At 37.7% G+C, this 12,617-nt stretch overlaps 1 protein-coding gene across 2 annotated transcripts in view; it reads left to right on the top strand.

Annotated features, from left to right (window-relative positions):
• Positions 1-12,617, top strand: part of OCIAD1 (OCIA domain containing 1) — a 686,887-nt gene that overhangs the window by 11,058 nt on the left and 663,212 nt on the right. Inside the window, exon 2 of one of the 2 annotated variants that reach the window (XM_044055723.1) lies at positions 8,704-8,823. The exons of the other annotated variant lie outside the window; for it this stretch is intronic. The gene's annotated coding sequence lies outside the window, so the exon portion shown is untranslated. The remainder of the gene's footprint in view (positions 1-8,703; positions 8,824-12,617) is intronic. 2 annotated transcript variants of the gene reach the window in all.

Raw genomic sequence — 12,617 nt, 5'->3', positions numbered from 1 at the left:
AGCATCCTGCATTCACCAAGAATGATGCCACAATACCAACAAAAAATGGTTGGCTTCAACAATTGGCTTAGTTTCTGGTGTCTTTCCAAGGGGGTCCAGTGTCTGTAAGTTAAGTTGGGTGCTGTCATTGAGTCCACAGATGATATTAACATACTGCAAGAGGGTCTCACAGCTACAAATAACTGGTGCCAAAATCATGGCCTTAAGTTCAACGCAAAAAACGTATTATCATGCCATTCAGCAAAAACATGGCCCCTACTGATTACCACATCAACGGCAACACCCTAAACACACAACCCCTGGTGAGAGACCTAGGTACTCGGGTTGACAACGTTCTCACATTCAAACATCATGTGGTGGCAGTGGTCAGAAAAGCCTTTTACTTGGTTCATCTCATAAGTAAAGGGATTGCATCCAGGAAAAAAGGAGCTTATTACCTCTTTGTACTCCTCCTTCATTAACTCCATAATTCAGTATAACGCCCCATTTGATATGTACCTCTCCAAACACCTGCACCAACTGGAAAGGGTAGGAAATACCTCACAAAGAGAACCCATGGCCTCCAACACCTGTCCAGTGTGGACAGGCTCAAATCGCTATTACTTTACTCTGTATTGTTTAGATTGCTCAGAGGTGAGCTGTGTCTTGCCTACAAGGCAATATCGGACCCTGCCCTACTAGAGATGCTCCATATCCGTAAGTCTAACTCCTCCTGCATTACCGCTAATATGTGACATCAACAAAACCTGCTGGAGAGACAGATTTGTCTCCCAGAGGCTGCCCAGTCTCTGGAATAGACTTCCCATACATGTCAAACAGAGTTACCTCATTGACCCTCTTCAAGCACGACCTTGATGAGTGGATGGGAAACCACAAATTTGTCCCAGGGGTTCCACCTTTGTCCCTCATTGACAGGGGTGACAGGTGCTGACTGAGGTTTCTTTTTTGGGGTTAAACTCTTGGCTAGGCTTGTAAGGGTCCCAGGACAATTATCCTAGTAACCTCCTATGATCCTAATGTTTATGGCCATTTATTGTAAATGCTTTTTAGGGAGAGTGGAACATGTGCTGAGGAATAGTAAGGATAGCCAAGATGAGGTAAAGGAACTATTAGACCACAATCTGTTAGTGTAGTAAGACATGAATTTTTGCCCAGTTTTATTCTGTAACAGTGATGCAAGATTATATGTCAGTGTACTGACTGTGAGACCTGGAAGGTTATTGTTTAGTACTGTACATATGGTTGTTGCTGGTTGTTTAAAAGGATGTACCTGTACAAATTGCTGTCTGTTACCATATTGTGGAGTCAGGAAGTGAGAAGGTTAGTGGCTAGAAAGAACTTTATATATTGTACCTGTTTTAAGATACAAGCAGCACTTTATCTTCTAAGTTCACTTACTCAGATATGCATTCCTGTTGTTTGTGCTAGAGCTTCTCAGCAAGCCAATTAGTTTTAGTAGATGTTCAACTTCTATTGGCTAGCTTTTATTGGAAGTTCTAATGACAAGGTTGTACAGTGTTTCATCGATTATCTAATTGTAAGCATTTGTTATTTAAGTTAGTGCCTTAAGGTTTTGATAAAGTCCTCTTCGAGGATGAAAGCTCTTAATTGCCTTTTACCACAGTGGTGTTTTTTCTTTGTCAGTCAACTGGATGTTTCTGTGGATGAGCGTTAGTTAAAGCTTTGTTGGTTCCTTGGTATTTTTTGTTACTAGCTGTACTGCTTGTCCGTCAGCAAGTGTATAACACTGTTATGCTTGTGGATTTTGTTTAACATGCTGCAGTAAGTGCCTGGGGGATGGGATTTCTTGGAGGTGTAGAAGCAAAATGCAGGTCCCCTGGGTGCATATAGCAGCAGATTGGTTGTCTGACTCCGTAAAAGTAGAGTGAGTTACATGTCTGTTTTTGATAGTGGTAGAAAAACTAGTGGAGAATAAGACTGCATTTAAAGGGATGGAAGAACTGGTGAAGAGGCGTATTTGTGATCCATTTGCAGATGATTGGATGATGCTTTTAGCTGATTTGCTGATTTTTTTTTTTTTTTTTTTTTTTTTGGAATTTGAAGAGTTTTTTTGTTTGAGGTTCACCTGCAGTAGTCTTTGGTAGTAATGGTGGGTAATTTTAGTGGTTTGGGACTGTGGGATACCATGTTCAAGAGGAGAAGAGATAAGTATTGGAGTTTACCACAGTGTTGTGGATACTATGGAGGAAAAACTAGGTGGATCTGTTTAAAAAGGTTAGGAATGCTGGGTAAGTGGAGTAGGTGTGTCTGTTCTTTGTGACTAAGAATAGAAGATGTAAGGATGGTGATGGTGCCACTGTTTTTTGTGTTTAAGTATCTTTTTGTGGACATCACCTTTTGATAAATGGCTCAAAGAAATTCATAAGTGTCAAGTTTGTGAGGTGGTGAATTGAGGCTAGGAGTGAAAAAGCTAGGCTAACCGTGTTTAAGCTGTTGAACATAGGGATGCCATAATTTGTAAGGTATGCAGTATAGGTAATTTTGGCTTAATGGATAAAGAAAAAAGAAAAAATGAGCTAAAGCTTGAATGATAGGAAGAATCCGATAAACATTTGAGTTAAGTTGAGGAGATAACCAGGCAAGGTACCTGGAAAGCTGGTACGTTTGTTTGGATGAGGCATATAACTTAAAATATTGGCTTTGGTGGGTTGGTGGATGCATGAATGGTGGTGGGGGGGCAGTAACCCAATGAAGCAGATGTGAAATTACTTGGTGAGGTTTTTTTGTGGGTTGCTGAGTTTCTTCCCCTCTGGAAAAGCGTTCTGGATGATTGTACTATATTGCTTATATGTGTGTGTGCACTCACAGTTGTGCATGTGTGGGCAGATATATACATACACACACACACACACACACACACACACACACACACACACACACATCAGACTTTGTTCATGTGGCCTGGTTCACAGTTGAGAAGGACCAGTTTACATATCCACATAACAAATAGTAAGTAAATAAATAAACTATAGACGGGAAGGAGGTAAAACTTTAAAAGCTTTAAGGAAGCAAAAGAGTGATATAACTTGTATAAAGGAGTTTGGTTTTGATTTGAAGCTGTTTAGATTAGCAGTGGATTGAAATCGGCCACTATTAAAGATTGTAAGCAATGAATTATGTCAAAACATATGTGTAGCAAGTTACTTTTGTGTCAGAGTAGAGCTCTCTGTTTTGTTGAAAATGAGCTGTGCTACTATAGAATAGTAGAGTTCACAGAGTTGATGACTTCTTCATTATTTTGCGATCATGGATTTAATATATGCAAGTACAGGAGATGGGGAGGTGTAGCTCTCCTGTAAAAGGTGCTGACTGACTCATTTTTCTTCATTTGTTTTGTGGTAATGGGAGTTTTATTATATTTTCATTTTTGATGAGTGTGGTATTTGATTAGTTGGTTGTTCATTTTTCTGGCTTTTGTTAACCTTCTTAGTGGGTGATTTTGTTGTGTTGGTATTCATTCAACTGACATGCGTTCATTTGTAGAAAGTAAAGTGTAAGGGAAGTATCACTTAAGCTTCTAGTGTAGGTGTTTGGAAAGAAGTTTGGCTAAGTAAGGAAAAAGGAAGGGTTAAGTACTCTTTTATGACTTAGGGCAAAGGAGTATGGGAGAAGGTGGAAAAATAATGGATGAGGTAGAGTGGGGGTTGCATGGATGCTGTGTAAAAACAATTAAAGGGTTGATCTGATATGTTATCTATGTGAAATGTTGCTCTGTAGATGGTATAGAACACCATACATAACCTTGATTAAGTTAGTGAAGGAAGGGGGGGGGGGGATCAGATGAACCCTGGAGTGGTAGGGAAGTAGGGGATAGTGGGTAGTCTTTGTTTGTAGTTGTGGTGGTTATGATTTCAGGGTGTATTGCAGAAGTTTACTTTGGTAGGTAGTATACCAAAAAAAGAGTGGCGGTCTGTATATTTGGAGTAGAAAGGATAACTAGAATGAGAGAGTGTACAGAGAGAGCCTGAGTAAAAGTACGTGTGGTGTCGACTGGTTAAAGCATGAGACAGAGGCACTGGAAAGATGAGTGGATACATTTTAAATGTTAACCACCATTGGAAGGCTGGGTTTGTAGAATAATATGGGGCTTAAGGGGTCAGAAATGTGTTTTGACTGTGGTAAGTAAATAGAAATTTCTTGGAGGGAGGACTATGTGCAGGGGGGAGGGAGCTAAGAGAGGGTATGGGTCAGAATGGGAGTGGTGGTTTTGTAGGTAGCAGTGGAAGTTAGTAAGGAAAAACTCAGGGTGCCAGCTCTGTTTATCATAGAGAAGTAAAGCCCTAACCCTTATGGACAGCATGTCTACATGACCCCAGTCTTTGCCAGTGGTTCTACCTCAGAGTGTGTGAGCTGAGGCACATGTTTCTACCTGTTCCCATGAGAAGATGCAAGTAGGTTCCACTTTTTCATTCTTGCCCAAGCGCTGAGTGCCTGTTAGAGGTTTTAGATGAATCTAAAAGAGGAGATACTCTATCAGAGCTGGGTTTTTGCTTTGCACTCCCCTGTCCCATCTTTGTTTTCTTGTATTCTTATTAGTCTCCTGCTTAGCCTCATTCTACTCAGTTACTTTACCTCCCATGATATTTGCTGTCAGTACCTTGACTGCTTTCCTAATTTCCTCCAGTAAATCTCAACTCTCTCTGGTACACAATGAATAATCATTTTCCATAGACATTCTTTTGAGCCCCATGTTTAACATTTTTCCCTTTGTCACAGTTTTGTCGGGAGCAGCCTTTTTTGCTGGCATGATTACATCTTTACTAATACAGGTCTTGCCTGTTTTCTGATGGCCAGATATGTAATGTACACCTGATATTTCTTCTCAATAAATAAATCCTGCTGTGAAATGCCAGTTCAGTTTCTTATTTGAATTGTACTGGTCCATTAACAGAAATCCTACTTTCCAAAGTTCATGCCTGTGACAGTGCTTTCTCAATTCTTGTTCCCAAACTATTGGGAATCCTTTCCAACTGAACTTAGACTTGTTCTGTGAATCATTGAAATCCCATCTACTTAATCAACCTAAATCATAGGAGGTTACTAGGCTATCGACCTGGTGGTCATTTCAAGCCTAGACGTTTCATCCCAATGTAATACCATAGATACTCTCATCAATACCCAAGATTGTATTCAGTAATGACTGCCAATGTCTAGGAGGGTTGTGGTCACTATCCCCGGGAAGAATTTACAGGGCCCCATCCACTCGTCCAGGTTCCTTTTAAACAGTGTCCTAGAGCTGCTCTGCTTCACATGAATTGGAAGCCTATTCCAAAGACATGGCAGTCACTAGGAGACAAATCTGGCCCTCCAGCATGTCCTTTTTAAGTCATAGGCCATATTTAAGTCCCTGGAATGAGTATCTGTAGTCCCATTTGATTTACGGATCTGCAGCAGATTCATTAGATTTGGGTCAGAGATTGCGCTGTAAGACAGGCATACGTGTACCCTAAGAAGTCTGTATATGTGTTACAGATGCTGATTCTAATCTGTATTCTGTCAGGGATGTCTGAGACAAGTACACTGAAGAGTAGTGGACCCAGAGTAGCTCCCTGTGGTACTCCACTAGTCACCTCCATAGTTCCTGACAGTGTCCTCCTCACCACTACCCTGTTTGTCTTACCATTCATCCATGTAGCTGTCCATTTCTTTCATCTTGGCCATACACAGTATCCATCCAGTTTTCCTGTTAGCATTCTGTGTATTATCGAGTCAAAGGCCCTGTTGAAATCAGATGAACCTATGCATACTAGTAGTCTCCTCTCAAGTTCACCTGTAACCCCATCATAAAACTGGGCCAGTTTTGATTGACATGCTATTGTGGCTATGAACGCATATTGGTTGCTGTGTTAAAGATTGCTATCCTATCGAAGTGTTACTAGTTTTCCATAAGGATTCTCCCTATGACTTTCCCTGCCACTGTTATCCTAAAAGACGTGTTACTGAGAGTTTTCTGCTCCCCTCTTGTACAGGAATGCAACAGTTGCTGACTTCTAGTCCTGAGGGATTTCAGCACTAGCCATTGATTTGTTGAAGATCTCCTGCAGTGAGTGTACAAACTCACTGCCAAAGTTTTGAGTACTCCATGATGTAGCCTATTTGGTTCTTTTGTGTTAGTTTGAGGTAGCCCATTAGAAAAGCAAGTTCATCAAGTGATTTTCAGAATGGATTACAGTGGTAATCACTTGAAGAGATCTGAATCCTCCTATATTGTTCAGGAAATTGTTGGTAACATTAACTGATTCACCTTCAGTCCAGATACTAAAATTATGCAAGATTAACTGGCTAGGGATGTTGACACTATCTTGTTAAGTCTCAGAATTTACTTTAAAATCAAGCTGTTTGTCGCCCTGTTTTCATTCCTGAACCACAAAATAGGAAATGGAGAATCCTACTGACCGTTGATATCAATAGGCATCTCAGATGCTACACTGATAAGACTAAGGGCTTTAGACCTTCTGATTAGCTCTTCATTTCATATGATGGAAAAAAAAAAGGACAGCTTGTGTCAAAACACAGTTTGTAAATGGCTATCCCATTTCATGCATTTTTGTTATTCTCACCATGGAAATTCTCTTCCACGCAAGGTCAAAGCTTGTTCCATCAGAGCTCTGGTACTTACAGGCGATTTTGGAAAGGGGTGGACCGTATAACTGTTCTAGAGGAAGCAGCTTATTTGTGTACACTTTAACTAAGCACTACAAGATTGACTGTTTCTCCTGGGCCAGCGCAGGATTTGCTAGACATGTTCTCTGGGGGTTCCAAGACTCTGACCCCTGTTCCTCATTGCTGGCTATTTTTGCTTTGTCAGTTATCCCATTTAGCTTTATATTACTGCAACAGTGACCTAATGACGAACATAATACAGTTGTATAATTAAACTTGCCATAACAGTACGTACCTGAGCAGATCACTCTTGCAGTGCTGCACCCCTCCCCCACTCCAGTTTATTCTTTTGTTACTCCTGCAGGATGTTATTCCTTCTCTTTGTCTCTTGGCCTGAGTTGGGTAATTAATATGGCTTATAAAATACTGCACAATAACTACAAGAAGTAATCAAGAGAGGGTAGAAAATAGTTGGAAGAGGGAATGGAAAGGCAGTATACAGAGCAAATAAAACTCCACGGATGAAGAAACTTGGTCCAGAAACTCGCAAATGCATGTCAAACGTGAATGAATAAAAGTAGAACAGTTTGAAAAACTTTTGATAACTTTTAATGTGTAAAATAAAATAGAGAAACAAATTCATCAAGCGCTTTCGCCTGGTTCCTACCAGGCTTTATCAAGATGTTGAACAATCAAAAACAAAGTTGTTTTATACCATTTAAAATTGACCATGTGATCACTTAGTTTGCAGTTTGAATCCTTAATTGTAACAATCGGAGATTTAAAAGGTCAATACCCTCCATAACACCAATATTACTATCAGGCTTATTAGTTTAAAATCTGATTAAAAGGTTGAAAAATTATATATATAAATATAATGAAAACATATTTATGTAAAAATAGATATATGTACAAAAATATATATGTATTTGTGTGTTACATAAATAACATGCCATAAATAAAGTTTATAAAAATTGCAATACAATGTTAAAATGTGTATGTGTTTATGCATAAATATTTCTCCATGTTTTGTTATAAAAAATTCTGATGGTGTAGATTGGTTAAACATTAATACAATAAAATACAGTAAAAGTAAAAATGAGAAGTTCTTCATCTAATAAAGAAGTATTAGTAGGAGCCCAGAGGGTAATAAATAGTTAATTCATAGTTTCTCTCTATTTAGTTTTAAAACACTAGCTATACTAATACTATCGTTCAAGCCTGGAGATTTTGTTGCATTTCATTTTAATTGCCATACAAGTTCTTTATTCTCCAGACGAGTCTCCCAGTCACCTCCTCTAGGGTCTTGGGTGACTTGGTCTAGAACTAAAAATTTTAAGTGCATATTACTACATTCCATAGAATGCTTGTATACAGAGCAACAGTGTGAGGACATTTGTATGGCTCCTAGGTATGCAGCTAAGTTCCTTGGGTAGATGGCAATTGCTGGAGTTATGAGGGTAAAGAAGAGAGAGGTAATTATGAGCGTGCTTTTTTGTTTGTGGGGGTTAATGAAGTAGCAGATTTAAAAAAAAAACAAAACATCTCTATAGAGTACTTTGTCAGAAGTGTTGGGGGAGGAAATGATTCTTTGTAGCTGTGATGTAGGTTTTGCAGTGGCTTGACAAAGTAAGGTATTGCTAAGCATAATGCTGTTGGCTGCCAGAAAAGCAGTTATTGGAAAATCAAAATCTAAACCATCTGTAACTGAGGTATTGAATATTGTAAAGGAGGTAAAGGAATTGGAGGCAGGATCTTTAGAAAGGGGAAGGAGAAAAGTACATATGACTAAATGGAATGTATGGGAATAATATATGCAGAATAATGTTCAGGAGGAGGAGAGAAATTTTAAGGGAATGCAGGGTTTGAGCAAGTTATGTAATACTGTAGTGAATGATAATTGCTAAAAAATATAATGCATGAAAATGTGTACAATGTTTTTTCTTTTCTATAACTGTATTTGTGCCCATTTCATTGTTTAAATGCTATATATTTAATAAAGGTATTTATAAAATTCGATTTAGGAATGGTGTAGGAAAATACTTTTTTAAAATGAAGTGATGATGTTTTTCTTGTCAGCTATCTTGTTGGAGAAAGTGAGTGATCACAAAACAACAAATGGATTTGGAGGAATGTGGGATGCCTTGAAGATGGGAATGTGTCTGCTGCCACAGTCTTGCTACATCTGGGCAAAATAAGGTGTTTTTCTGTTAGCTAGTTAATGTGTTTTCCAAGGCTTTTGTCCTCTATTTCTACATGCGAGGCTTTTTAAGCTCTCCAGTTTTTCAGGTTATTGTGAGAACATAATTAGGGTAAAGCTTTTGCTTTTTTCCTAAAAACAAAAAGTTCTTTCTTAGTGGCTTTTTTAGTAGCCAGTAATAAAGTTGTGATTTTTTAGCTATGCTATGCCAAAGGGCTTTCTCTCTCTTTCTGTCTTTGTATCTCTGTATTACTGTTAAATTCAAGGTTCAGCTGTTGTGCTGCATATCTGTTCTGTTGTCAAAAATCCTTTTAACAGACCGAGAGTCATCATCTAATGTGATGATGCTTGTATTTATTTTATTTGTTTTATGTTTTGTAAGATTAACAAGCTTGTAAACTTGAGAGTTTGCCACTATTTCTGTTTTTATGTGAGATTTGCACATAGAAGGATAGCATTCTTTTCTGTTGGAGGGCTCTCTTTAGCCTGTAAGCTTAAGTACCTTATTTTACTAGTATCATGCATGTCCAGAAAAGCATAATCAAGTCATCTGTTTCTGTTATAAGCCTTTTATTACAAGGTCCACTGTGGAAGCAGAATCTGAATTTTTGTTTTTTTGCTCGAGGTATGCATGCATTGCATTTTTATTTATTCATTTTTATCTGTTTTGAGTATGTATGTGGGCTGGACTGCAAGCGTGGTATTTTACAGTGACTGTGTAGTTTATAGCATAACAATCAATTTACAGTAGCTTCATGTATCTTAACAGCTGCATAAAAAGCAGGCATACTTGCAGCCATCTCCAGTTTCATACAGCTGTCTTGATAACATGCGTATATTTGTCAGTAATCTAGCTGTGCTATCAATAAGCTAGACGGATAAGCATATAAACTGTTAATAAGTTGTATAAAAGTAAGAGATGCTGTACAGCTGTAAATATACTTTTTAAGCATCTATTTTAAAGTTTCACATTTTAAACAATGTCATAAGTATGTATTTATTTAATGAGGGTTGATCAGCTGACCTTTTTCTGCCATAGTCCAGGTAAAAATTAAACTTGGAGAGCTAAACATAAAATATTTGTGTGTGTGTGTGTGTGTGTGTGTGTGTGTGTGTGTGTGTGTGTGTGTGTGTGTGTGTAGATAAACATATTAGTAAAGTGTAGTGTCATTCTAGATAGATGATAGGATGATGTTATGCAGGTTATGTACAAGTAATGATATTACACCCAGTCTCAAAAAATGACAGAGATTACAGTTTTAAGAGCCATCTGTCAAATAATTCAAGAAGATGAGTCGACTAGGCTATTGGAGAAATAGTATGAAGGACATTAATTATGTGAGATAGACAAGGCTATTAGAGAAGATAGCAAGATAAATAAATGACGCACACAAACAATGAGGTACTAGCCAGTGCTCTAAAGTTGGATATAAGCATGGTTGAAGGCTCCCAAATTACTGTTAGCCATTGCTTTTGAAGCAGTTGCTGAGTTGGTTATATAGTGTTATTTGAACTCTCTTAGTGAGGCTAGGTATTTTATTTCTGGAGGTACATGGCTCCAGATGGGTGGTCCAGACAGAGAGAGAACACTTTCAGATCAAATGCAATTTTAAAATGGAGGTCTTTTAAGAGTAGGATTGTTTTCCTGACTATTCTTCGTGAGTATGATGTTTGTTAAAAAATTTCTTCTCAAAGGTAGGTAATACCTTGAGTTGGAAAATTTTAAAATCTAGGCAACTGAAAAGTAAAGTGACCTTTTCTGGTATGAGGAGCCATTTCAAATTGTGAATTATGTCACAGTGGTGGGTTTTTAGAGTCTGCTAGGAGGGCATATTTGAAAATCTTGTTTCATGTTACTTGTATTTTGTGGGTATTGAATGAAGAGGTAGTGCTATAAGAGGTAGGTAATACTCCAGTTTAGGTATAATAAATATATGTTTTGCTGTTGCTGTCCTAGCAATTGGAGATGCGTTATGCTGTAACATTTCACATTTACTAAGTTGAGATAGTACTCTGTAATGTTATCTGTATGTATTACAGAAGTGAGAGGGGGTTAATGTAAGTCACAGATATATGACTTTAGTATTGGTGATGGAGTTACTTGGTAGGTTAGTGACTTTTTAGTCTTTGGGATCTTAGAATGTTTTTGTGAGGAGGCAGATTATTATTTTTTTTGTAATGTATAAGCAGTTTATGGTTACCTTTACACCCATTGGTAGAGGTTGGAGAAAGATGTTTGCACCTATTTTGAAGGCAATTTTTGAGCAATGTAATGACCTTATCTCAGAAGCTGAGCTGTTTGTTTAGTAGAATTTCATGATTGCCAGTTTCAAAAGCTTGAGTCATGTCAACAAATAGTAACTGTTGATATTTGTCTGCCATTTATATTACTATAGATATTGTCTGTAGCAGTTAAGAGGCCAGTTGTAGTGCTAATATAGTTACGGAAGCCATCTTGCCGGTCGGGTAGAAGGGTATAGCTGTTAATGTATTTGAATAATTGATTGTATAATACTTTTGAAATGGGCATAGATTTGACATTGTCCTGTAGTCCTTGAAATCCTGTGTAGTGGTTTGCAGAGAAGACTAATTGTTGAATGTTTAAAGGCAAGAGGCACAATTGCTGTCATAAGTGAAAGGATAAAATGTGGGTTAGGGGCTTGGCTATAAAGTCTGTTAAATTCCTAAGGAAGGAATGGTGGAAAGAGTTAAACTTGGAAGAGGAAGACTTCAGTTATTTTAGTAGTTTGCAAGGGGACTTAGAAATTAAATATTGCAGCTTTCTTTGCAGTGGGGTAAACCTTTGAGTTGAGGGATATGTTGTTTCACTTACTTAGAGAGTGGGTAGAAGTAAAGTAGTGTGTGTGAGTTTCAATTGGGGATATCAAGAAGGATTTGTAGTCATTAGCAAAGTTAGTGTTAAATCTGCCTGAGGTGTTAGTGGACTTAAGGGTGCTCGAAGTACATTAATAGAAGAGAAAAGAAACCAGGATAACATTTTTAACTTTTAATGCGTTATATCCATATATTTTCCTTTAACAGTTATCATTCCCTCTAACATAAAATAAGTTGCTCAATTAAAGCCTTACTCCTCATTAACATTATTCTGTGCATTTTATTTCCACAAATTCTATTTATTTCTGTGTAATTTACTTCTTCCTTTTTTCTAAAGATCCCACCTCCAGTTCTGTTATTTCTTTACAATATTCAGTACTTCAGTTAAACTTGGTTTAGATTTTGGTTTTAATTTTTTAGTAATTGCGTTTTGGCAGTCAGTAGCATTAAACATAGTAAGAAATTACTTTTTCTAGGAAATTCAAATCCTAAGTCACAGCTCAAAAGAATAATTTGTCTAGTTAAAATAATTTGCTCTCCCAACATTTCTGACAAAGTACTTTTAGGGAATTTTAAAAAATTTGCCAACTTGTTGCATTTCCCAAAACATGTTCCTAGTTATCCCTCTCCTTCCCATCACACCTCCATCATTTGTTACCTGTGTACCAGAGAAAAAAGTCTCTGAAGTGTGTTTTGAGTATAAAATACTTATGCAGACAATTTCAAGTAAAAACCTTACACCTTATGGATTTATAGCACACTTCACAGCTATACTCATGTCCTCCCGTTGTTTCGTCATGAATTGCATTTCCTGTCTCTCTTCCTGATCTTTTCTAACTTCATTTTAATATTCTTACAGTTGTCATGCAGTGTTTTACAGGCTGTACTAGTTATCAAATTCTGTTCTACTCTTAAAACTGTACTACAGCTGGTCTTTCACTTAGGACTCCCCTGTCCC

Source organism: Protopterus annectens, chromosome 14.part0 (genome assembly GCF_019279795.1).
Source record: "Protopterus annectens isolate FY-2018-M chromosome 14.part0, PAN1.0, whole genome shotgun sequence".
Classification (NCBI taxonomy): Eukaryota; Metazoa; Chordata; order Ceratodontiformes; family Protopteridae; genus Protopterus; species Protopterus annectens.
Note: the sequence above shows the minus strand (reverse complement) of the source record. Positions and strands in the feature narration are given on the sequence as shown.